The sequence below is a fragment of the Macrosteles quadrilineatus genome, unplaced genomic scaffold (genome assembly GCF_028750875.1).
Source record: "Macrosteles quadrilineatus isolate MER2022 unplaced genomic scaffold, UCM_ALF_1.0 Scaffold_2__2_contigs__length_208266976, whole genome shotgun sequence".
Classification (NCBI taxonomy): domain Eukaryota; kingdom Metazoa; phylum Arthropoda; class Insecta; order Hemiptera; family Cicadellidae; genus Macrosteles; species Macrosteles quadrilineatus.
Window position 1 is genome coordinate 71,698,545 of NW_026542595.1, and position 9,403 is coordinate 71,707,947.

At 32.9% G+C, this 9,403-nt stretch overlaps 1 protein-coding gene across 6 annotated transcripts in view; it reads left to right on the forward strand.

Moving 5' to 3' along the window:
• LOC128985509 (nuclear transcription factor Y subunit alpha) overlaps nt 1-7,509 on the forward strand; it is a 49,217-nt gene extending 41,708 nt beyond the window's left edge. For all 6 annotated transcript variants that reach the window (XM_054405067.1, XM_054405073.1, XM_054405071.1 and 3 more), the window contains one exon: nt 2,383-7,509. The gene's annotated coding sequence lies outside the window, so the exon portion shown is untranslated. The remainder of the gene's footprint in view (nt 1-2,382) is intronic.
• Nucleotides 7,510-9,403: the final 1,894 nt, after the last annotated feature.

A 9,403-nucleotide genomic window follows, 5' to 3' on the forward strand; every position in this document is an offset into this window, starting at 1 on the left:
CATCGACCTTTATTATGCATCCGGTATTGCTGTTTCGGAAGAGAAGCACGTTGATAAATTATAAATTGATATTCCCGTAGTTAAAAAGAATTATTTTATAAATCTATAAAACAAAATCATAAAATCTTACATACAGATAACAATAACGGAAATTGTAAAAAAGGTATAAAGATAACACGTTATTCTTTCTCTTTGTTCTTCTATTTCTTGGGTTTCCCTTCATCACGCATTCAACAAGTTGCCATGGTTACTAATCACCCATGTCGTTACCAGCTTTTGTGACATAACGCACAGCAGGGGGGTAAAACTTGACGAAAATCGGTTAATTTTTACCTATTATTTAATTACCAATGAATGTACTACTTTATTGGTATTTGGTACTGTATTAATAATCGGTCAAAATGGCCGATTTTTGTCAAATTTTACACCAAATTTATTGAAATTTCAAGGTGAATATTAATAAAACAATTATTACCAAATATTTGTATTAATTTAAAAGATTGATTTGTGGTATTGGGTTCCCCACTGAGTGCAGCCGAGCGAGCAGCACTAATGAGGGTCGGACCTTCTTGGGGGTGAACAATAGACGGCTTATCAGACCCTCCCCTCCCCCGTGGTCTGGAGAAAGCTTGTAAACAAACTATTGCACAAGCGACTTGACATTTGGCTGCTTCAACTATAATTTTGTCAAATGAACTGTGATGTTTCAAAATCAAAAACAATAATTTGGGACCATACTGCTTAACAATAATGGACTGCAATTATTGTTAAACATACAATCCATTTTTAACAAACTAAGATTATACGATTCAAATAGAATTATAAAAATTATCTTGGTATTATAATTGGGGTAATGAAGTTATGTAGGCTAGTGTAATTCTCAGTTCATCAAGGTTCTACTGAATAATGTTTGGCAGTGAATAAGTGTAGAATGCAATTTATAAATTCAGGGATACACACCTTTTACACAGTTATAAAGTCGTTAATTAATAGAAATAGTTAATTCTGGAAAATTAAAAATAGTGATCGCATTCATAAACCTGTTGTCAAAACAGCAACACGGGTGTAAGGGTTTATTGTTTTAGATGCAAGGGTGTTTCAAGGACAAAGTACAGTGTTGGGCCTCCCGGCTTAGGGGGGGAGGGGGGCGGTGAGACTGTGTGAAGGGGAGGAAACTGGTTTTGGCTATTTATTGATTAGTTCCCTGACCCTTCTAGATAACAAAATTGAGTGACAGTATTAAATCATCGTGTACTTTATTTCATTTCTTGTTTACTTTGTGTGTTATTCTATTAATTTTACTGTTTTGGTCTATTTCCTCTATGTCAATTATATCTTTTTTAATATATAAGTTTACTTTTTACTTGTCTCTCCACCTTTTTGGATCCAAACCAACCATGTTCTTTTTTTGATTAATACGATTCATAAAACAAAAATATTTTGTGCATGGAAAACAAAAAGAATAATCACGTGTTTTAAAATTTATTTTGTATTTATTTATACAAAATAGAATTAAATATTCATAGTAGTTACAATATACATTATGTAATCGAGTTGCTAGTTGTTTTGTCGTCATTCAATGTCACGATGCTGTTCTGTTCAAGAATCAAGAAGAATCAAGAATATTTATTTGCCATTAAATAACAGAACGTTACTGTTATGAAAGACAATCTGATTGTCTCAGTCTGCACTGCATATCTCGTCAGGCCTTCAATCGATATCCTTTTATTTCTTGCATCTTAATTTAGTTCAGTTCAGTTCTTATCGTGATTATCTACTATTTGATGTCTTGACAATTCTCAACGTTTTTAAACATATTAAAATAACATTGTGTTTATTTAAAAATTGACAGAACATTATTATTATTATGCACTTTTTTAAGAAAAAAAGTTTAATAACTTAGATAAGGTGACGCTAAGAAAAGCTCGGCTCGAAAAAGCTCGAGCTCGAAAATTTTTTAAAAAGCTCGGCTCGGCTCGGCTCGAGGTTGAAAATCACTATTCGCACACCCCTAATATATATACACACACAAAAAATAGAATAATAGGGCTATTATATATAAAGGAAAATTAAACATTGAAAAACAAGTAAGTCTTTTCTCTTGGTTAAATAGTTAGCATGTACAACAGAAATCAGTCATTTATATCAGCATTTACATCGTTGGCTTAGTTTTACTACAACTTTTATCCTTAAACAGGTTACAACTGAACATGGGAATGGAACGTCTAGTTCTATCTATGGATACTAAACATTCTTCAGACCTTCAATATTTACAGTTGTCCTTAAAAGTTTGTCAAGGAAGATAAATTATACTATCTAGAGTCAACTATACTATAGATGTGTTATTGTTTCAGAGCTACTACAGTTGTGTTATTGTTTCAGAGCGTAGGTGGTGTCGTACTCCCAGACCCCCACTACGAGCCTTGAGTAGATATTGTGATATTGTAAATACACTTCTTTTGTACATAAGCGTATTTATTTAAAAAAAAATCAAAGACTTTTTCACTGTACAAATATAAGTGTGGTTACTATGTTTACACTTTAGGATTTAAGGTTTCCCGTTTTGCAATTTAGTTTAGTCGAGTGATTAAACATACCAGTTTGGAAAGATGTTACATTTTGTATTCCTCTAAAATTTCAAGATTTTTTTATTTATTCCTTGTTAAAATGTTAGTAGAATATGTAATTGGTTTTATTTCAATACAACCTTGTTTATCTGGCCTTTATACTCTGGGATCTTTTATTGTCTCTAAATATTACAATAACATTAATAAACTTAATAGGTGTGCAGTAGACTCACGATTTTCAAAATTAATTAAGACCGTCCCGGATTAGGTTGTCCCAACCTATGATTTGGGAAAACTCAGATAATACAGAGGTTATTATGGGCTATCGTGCTAAAATAATTTTGAAAACTGAAATATTATAAAGGTATTTATTTTAAGAAGAAGTGTTAATAAAATGTATCACACACAAACAATATTAATTCATTTAAAATTTGCAAAGTAGAGGCACTCCCTCACTCACACTCATATTTTGAAAGTCATTGCTTTCAAGTCCCATTTTCTGTAGTAATGATTTTTTTCCATTACAACTTAATTATAATATGTTTTCTACAATTTTTTAGATAATTTTAAAACCTTTTTCTTTTGAACATTCTAAGATATTATTTGAATGTAAAAAGGTGATGGCATAGAGGGCTTGCTATTAATTGAAAAAAAATAATTTAGCCTACACTACTATTTACCGAGCATCTGTATTTTAGTGTATTCCAACAATGTTGGTTCAGATGAACAATGTTGTATTGTATACCATGCCTACTTATGAAGCGATTTGTTTTTAGTCTAGAAAGTTTGTACCAATTTTGTACATAATTGTCAGTCATTTTAATTTTAATTTTGTGCAAAGAATTTTAAAGGTAAATTAATAATTGAATTTTAACGTGTCATAATTGAATGGCTTTTCACAAATTTTATCTGGTTTGCCAGATGAGAATTTTAAAAATTATGAGTTTCTTTAGACTAAACAATAAGTGAACAGTGAATTTAATATTTATAGTATTCCTGGCATGGTTTTGATGCATACAAATTTAAATAGTGTGATAGATAGAATATTGTCTAAATTTCTATGCTTGTGGGGTTTTTGTATCCATTATGTCTGAAAGGTTTTGCTAGTGGAGTACAAATAAAAATGAAAATGTTACCATTTTGTAGTGGTAATTTTAATATTTAAGTATTGTTTAAGCATTAGTTACACAAAGTGATAAACATTTTCTGTAATTTTTTGTTAGATGTGTTTTCGTTTTAAAAGTTGATGACTGTTGTATTCAATGCAACCTTCAAAACAGTGGCATAACTAGAACATGGCTTTGGAGGGGGATGGATGAGCTCCAAGTCTGCACTCACTCATCCTGGGCCACGGGGGGTCTGGAAAGAGGGGATTACCCCCATGGAAGATTTTGAACAAATAGAATTCCAAACTTGCGTTTTCAGGCATTTCAGAGGTGTGAGTAACTAACCCCTAAAAGCCGTCAGGCATCTTCTTAGTGCTTACATACAGCACATGCTTGCAGTGTTACCACTGCCACTCTCCAAATTTACTCCCGCTGCCTGGGTTTATTAATTAAATAAACCTTTTTAAAATTAGTTTACTATACAAATCAACTAATAATTTTAACAAATTAGATTAATAAAGCCAAATCAAAACTAATTTTTCTCAGTTCAAACTTGAGCAACTGTTATTTAAAGAAGTAGGATTGCTGTGATACAAATATTTATTTTACATTTGTTAGTTCTGGGGGGGTTCTATCCCCCTCATCTCCCCATAGTTACGCCACTGATTCAAAATTATTTTTATTTTTATTAGTACCAATTTTTAAATGATTATCATTTTGGATAAGGCTAGGATTATACTAGGATGCTGGCGTCCGAGAGGCCGGCGTCCGGGACGCTAGCGGGGCATTAAATCAAATGGGGGCGATTATACTATGGATGCTAGCGTCGGATGCTAAAAAAGCCACCGAAAGCTCGAAGTTATTACCGTAGGTGGCATGGTAAGACCTAGGCCCGGGACCGATTTATTTTTTCATTTTGATGTCCCCAGAGGCCAAAAACACCATCCGTTCGTATAGATTTAAATATTATATGTCTGTAAACGCGATAACTGGAGTAATTTTTGTTCTATTTTGAAGAAATTTGGTTTTAAGGTGAAGGGTGGGATAAATTTGAATGAGTTCGCGAACCAGCTCGAACATACCTTGGAAACGGGGTTTTTTGTGCTAAAAAAGGGGGTTTGTCATTTTTGACCCAGAAAACTAAAAAATTCACAATTTCTCTCTAGACAATTTTAATGAGCTTAAAAACAAATAATTTAGTATATTTAAGTGTTTTTGTACTGTTATTAGTTATGGAGAAAATTAAAAAAAGAGTATATTAAAAATTGCCATGTTATTCTTATAGAAAATGTTGTTAAGTGTTGGAATTTGCTTGTGTATGGATGTATTTTTATTCAACTTGGCCAATTTGTTATATACTAAGCTAATAATACAATATTTTACTAAAAAAACAACACTTTATTAGCCCCCTTAAAGCATCAAACCTTGGTACTCATTAAACCTAATGTTATTTAAATAGATATAAACAAAAAGTTACTAAACATTGAAATGAAATGGCATTCCGAGAGGCTAGCATCCCAACAAAAATCACGTCATTTATCGAGGTGGGACGCTAGCCTCTCGGATGCCAGCATCCCGGATGCCAGCATCCCGGATGCCAGCATCCTAGTATAATCCTAGCCTAAATTTACAGTAAAATTATAGCATTCAGATTATGTTTATAAATGTGTCTCACTTTGTGTAAAATCTTGCAATGCAGTAATTTAATTTTTTCTGTTGTGCAGATAAGGTTATAAAAACTATAATATTTATTTATATTTTGTGTAAATAAGATATATAATGTTTAATTTCCTTTTTTGATCTAAAATATTATACAAAGTGTAAAATAATAATTAGAATGTTTGTGGTTAGATACCACTCATCACCAAACACTTGTATTTTTTTAATTTAGCAAGTATTTGAGCAAATACTGTAAAAAAAAACTTTAAATCCATGGAATTTGTTGTAGTAATTTATTTTTCAGATTTAAAAAAATCCCAATTTGTATTACTACATTTATTTACAAATATCGAGGTTCAAAGGTTACACTTATAAACTGGACAGATTCATAACTAGGCTAAAATATTTATTGTTGATGTTAGCATATGTTTTTTAGAATATTAAGTAGTTTTGCTGAGGTTAATTTTGTGTTTGTTAACATATGCTTTAATTGGTTGTACTTATTATTGCCCTTCTACGTATAAGATATGATAGGTAACCTTTGTTTGTTCAAGTTGCACCTAGATTGGAGTTAATTTATTATATTAGTTGCTAGTTTAATGTAAGCTATTACATTTGGGTTTTGCTTTCATTCTCACTTTGCTAATACAACTATTTCACTTCATTCAACTGTTTATTTTTAATTTGTTCATACACAGAATCAATAAAGTGTTTTCACCGAGGAGGATAAAATTACATGGACCATCCCTTAAGTGTGTCTCTCTAGTCATCAATGGAGTAAGACCGCTTTGCCTCATTAAAAATTGAATATGGTTTAAATACAAATGGTTCTTCTTAAAAGAAATTCAGTTCGACTAACAAAATAATATCAAATAACCACAACGAGAAAAGAATTAGTGGATTATTTACATCATTGCAGTTTGGTAAATGGTAAAAAAGGATTAGTTTTATTTATTGTGCTACCTATATAAATTTGAGAAATCTCCAAAACTTTGATATCTGACTCCATTGTAGGTGGTATTCATAAAATATTGAACCAAAATAATGATTATTTTTATTCATGTTATGACAATCTTTCATAAAGTTAACTAATGTATTCAAAGAGGATTTAAACTTAATGTAACCTTCCAAATCTACCATGATAAAACAGCAATTAATAAATAGTAGGTATATATAACAAGTGTATATTAACCCTTTGCGGTCGAATGGGGAGTATAGGTTGCCACGCGCCATTTTCCTGACTGCTTAGATGGCAACCTATACTCGCTGAAAAAAGAAAAAAAATTCTACCTCAAAGAGTTAAACCAAATCCAAACTGTTTCAGTCCAATAGTAAATTTAGCTAACATTGAATTGATTTTTATAAATTGATTATTTTAAACTGTGGAGTCATACATCAAATTTCTGCTGTGAAATGTCATGTTTTTTTTATGTATAAAAATTAACATTTTAAGTAATTAATGTTGTCAGCTATTTACTCAACCACCTTTAAAAAAAACAGGCCGTAATGCTCGTCAAGCATGACGTCACGATAGAAGACGGCAATGACGTAGGTATTTTTTATTTATTTTCCAAGGAAAGATTAAAGCAAGCAGCTGATCACAAACGGCAAACAATACGTCACTGCCGTCTTCTATTGTGACGTCATGCTTGACGAGCATTACGGCCTGTTTTTTTAGTGGGGCCTTGGCTGTACCCTGTTTTAATTTTTAGACAAAAACAAAAAAGTTTAGTTTTAATTAATAGGATTGTTAGTTTTAAATTATAACTAATTTAATGTTAATTTTTCATTGTTATAAACTTTGTAACATCCTATCACATACATTTGAATTAATACTGATTGTAGCCTTGGATGTGTAATAAATTATCACTACTTAACAACTGTTAAAATAAATTATTTAATATTCTAAGCACAAAATAAACACTGACATGATATTACACCTACATTAGTGAGCTCATCCTTCATCACGTACTTAAACATTAAATTTAAATTGCTATAGTGATTAGTAGGCGTGCCTTACTCGCTTGTCATGTCTACTGTATGTATTCTAATAGAAACAGCTGGGTTTGGTCAAAACAATCTTAATTACATTCTTTTATTGGAACACTAGCCTAAACATAACAAGTATTGTAACATTTTTTGTATGCTTTAGAATCCCAAATTAAACTTTTTTAACTGTTGGTAAAAAGTGTTTTATTTAGTTTTCCTGATTGATGAATACACAAAGAGATTTTGATTGACTCAATGTAAAACCAGTGAGTTAATTCGGCTGGATGAAGCAGCAGGGTGATTATCAATCACTTAATTCTCATCCCTCTTTTGGCGAATTTCCCATATAGGGAATAAGCTATTACCGTTGGTCTTATGGTGACTTGTGCTAGGGACTGATTTACTTTTTCGTTTTAGGGTCCCCAGAGGCCAAAAACACCATTCGTTCAAATTTATAGGTATATTACACAATAGATGTTGCCTGTCAGCTTTGCCCGACATACTTTTGGATTTTTACTATATACTGTTAATCCGCAGAAATTGTGACCTCGCCAAGGAACTACTTACTCCAAACACGCCAGTTATACAGGAACACCTGACCTATGATCATTCTCCTCAGGTCTAGACTCTGCAGCCCAAACAGTTGTAACAAATCATGGTATGGAACTTCATACAGATAACTATTGAAACATTTTAAAAATAAGAATCTTAAAAACTTCTTCTGGACTTTCTCCAAAGAATCTTTAAATGATATGGATTCCAAATTATGAAACAGGCTTCTAATCTTGATCTGACCAACAAAGGATAATTCAAGTTTCAATGTTTCTCAAATTTGTACTTGTCTAACTATAAACCCTATCATTTTATTTGCAGCAGCAATGCATGTTTCAGTATGAATATTAAAAGACAGTGCACAATTCATGTGAACACCTAAGTCTTTAATTTGTTTACTCTACTACAGTAAACCTTTAGTAGTTCGACACGGTCCCTCCACCGCCCACTCCACAATAGGCTCTGTAGTGTAACTCTCGTACACAGAACTAAAATATTCGGTGAATGCATTTACAACCGCTCCTCCGTTATCCAGTCTTACTCCATTGTCCTCCATTATCATAATTTTATTTTGTTCCGATTTTTTACTTTGAATAAAATCCCAAAACTTACTGCTATCAATATTTACAGTGCCGGATTTACCACTAGGGGCAAACAAAAGGGGGCAGATGATTAACAAAAATATTTTTTGTGTAAAAAAAAAATTATTTTTTTGACCATCAGTTTGCTGCGACCCCATGACTGCAGCCCGTGGATGATGTTCACGATTTTGCTGTAGCCACAGGTCTCAATAATGATGTTCCCGTGATTGCGGTCCGTGGGTGTTAAGGCCCAATCAATTTTCGATCAATATTCGACCCCAATACTCTTTTATAATATACTGTACAAAGAATAAATAGAAACATGTTTTCAAGAACAACTTATGAAAAACAGCGGGAGATGTTCACGATTTTGCCGCAGCGGCGGTTGTTGATAATGATGTCCCCGTGATTGTGTCCCGTGGTAAATGTTCATGATTTTACAATGGCCGTGGTTTTCGATAATATCCCCGTGATTGCGGCCCACAGGAGATGTTCATGATTTTGCCGCAGTTAAGGGTGTCGGTGACGATATTCCCTTGATTTAAGGTAAGTAATCGGGATTTCTCCGCAATCGTGAGTGACGATAATAATGTCCTGCAATTGCGGTCTGTGGGAGACATCCCAGATTTGGCTGTAGTTGCGAGTGTCAATGATTATGTCCCCGTACAAAGGGATGTTTATGATTTCATCGTGGTCACAGTTGTCGATGATGATGCCCAGTGATTACGGCTGTATTGTATTGTATGATGTCCCTGTGATTGTGGCTCGCGGCAGATGTTTACGATTTTGCCGCAGTCGTGGGTGTCAATAACGATAATATCGTCTCCATTGTTTAAGGGTAAGTGTTCAAGATTATTCCCCGATTGTGGGTGACAATGATGATTTACTTGTGATTGTGGCCTACGGGAGATGTTCACAATTTTATCCCCGATCGCTGGTGACGATGATG